The 1,827-nt window shown below is 44.2% G+C and overlaps 1 pseudogene across 1 annotated transcript; it reads right to left on the minus strand.

Moving 5' to 3' along the window:
* Positions 1 to 912: 912 nt before the first annotated feature.
* Positions 913 to 1,827, minus strand: LOC112631894 (annotated as a pseudogene). The gene has a single exon (XR_003121221.1). The product of XR_003121221.1 is annotated as an FAS-associated factor 2 pseudogene (transcript).

Genomic DNA, 1,827 nt, shown 5'->3' on the forward strand with positions numbered 1-1,827 from the left:
AGAAACAAAATTATTCATAAATTGTGGGCAGTTCAAGGAACATCTCAGCTGTGTACTTTCTCTTCCCTCTCCTCTCCAGAGGTGGGAGAAGTCAGAAGATGCTGCAAGTAGCTGGTTGATGGAAGTTTTTCACTTTATTTTCCATAAAACTAAGAATCAGTGAGAACTAGTGGGAATGTCCCCTTCCCCAGTTAGGACAATGGATGAGTTGAAGGGGAAGAGTCTCTGTTTACTGGACGCTGCACATGCAGAGGCCACTGAGAAAAGGTGAGCTCACTGAGTGGATATGTTCATTGCTAACCTCGCGTACACACACACAGGTTGTGATTCTTGCAAACAACATGGCTTCTGATCCTTCCTTTGCATGCAGCAGTCTTTTTAAAAATATATTGTATAATAATAATATGAATTTCTCTCTCTTGGTTTTTTTTTTTTTTTTCTGTTTTGTTTGTTTGTGTGTTTTTCTGTTTCATTTAGGGATAGGAGTAGGAGGGGAGAGGAAGAAAAAATGTCATTTGTCTATTAGATCCTAAACATACAGAACTCCTGTATGGCTGAATCCAACTTCCTGCAGCATAGGGGAACTGGGCAGCACTTGCCTGGAAAAACTGGCTTCAATCAGAAGCTTTTCAGGGCTTTCTTCAAGGAGAATAAGAAGTTGTGGATTACTGTTAGAGACTGTGAAAAGTGGAATCATCTCTCTACTTGAGAATCACTGTGTAATTTGAAGATAATCTTGACATTTTCACGGTCGTCGGGGAAGTTTCAGGGGCAGGCATTCCAACTTCCTTTCCTTTTCCTCCTGTAAATTCTGCTACCATCTCGTCTCTGCCAGCTTTTGCTCTTGCACCTCCTCCTCCTTCGGCCGCTTAAGCTCACATTTCTCCCATTTCTTCCTTTCTTTCTCCTGGTCAGCTCTGGGAGAAGCCAGGTAGGCCTCATCCTGCTTTTGTCTCCACACCTGGGTCTGGTTTCTTTCTTCCCTTTCCAGGCATTCTGACACCAGGTAAGTCTGGTTTGTACCCATGATAGGTATCAGTTGGTTAATGAGGTCATATGGTTGAAGGAGGCCTTCTAGCCATCCCACCACAGTCATCCGCTGATTCTTCAGCATCACCATGGCCAGGAATGAATAGGTGTTCTCTCATAAACCCCGGGAGACCCTACATCCCTCAGGTTTGTTTGTAGAGCATGCCCAGAAGAGCATCCTAGAGAAAGAACTTTAGTGAAATAACTTTGGGTTCACAGAGTGTGTTGCAACAAAACTTATCAGAGACCTGTTGATCATCTCCAAGAAGATAAATCAAAGAGTGAAGCTCCAGCTTGGCATCGTTAGGTGCCTGGCTATGTGTTCTGGGCTAGAAGACAGGGTGTGCCCTCCCATATTTCTATTCAAACGCTAGCATAAATGAAACAATGTCCCCAGCAGTGTCAGTGATCCGGCTGCGAAGGTGAAGCCATATAAAACAAAGGGCAAGCCTAAATATATCAAGTATTGTGTAATAGGTAGACTGGAATGGAAGCATTATCAAGTAATAACCCCATCCAAGCAGACCTCTTGGTTGTGGTCTTGAGACAACATAGCTGTAGATCCTGTGGTCAGCTGTATTAACTTGCAGGGGTAGGGATGGAGGCGGGTTGAAAACGCTCCATACACTCTTTTGTTCATCCAAGCTGTCCTGTTCAGCAACCTCTATGTTCCAGTTATGCTGCTCCAAGGTATGGCAACACTGATCCATAGATTCTATGCCAGTTACATCCTGAAACTGCAGCAGCTTCTCTGTCTGCTCCTGTGTTAGATCCTGCTCCTCAGACATCGCCTCTATG

This window comes from Theropithecus gelada, chromosome 9 (assembly GCF_003255815.1).
Source record: "Theropithecus gelada isolate Dixy chromosome 9, Tgel_1.0, whole genome shotgun sequence".
NCBI classification, from domain to species: Eukaryota; Metazoa; Chordata; class Mammalia; order Primates; family Cercopithecidae; genus Theropithecus; species Theropithecus gelada.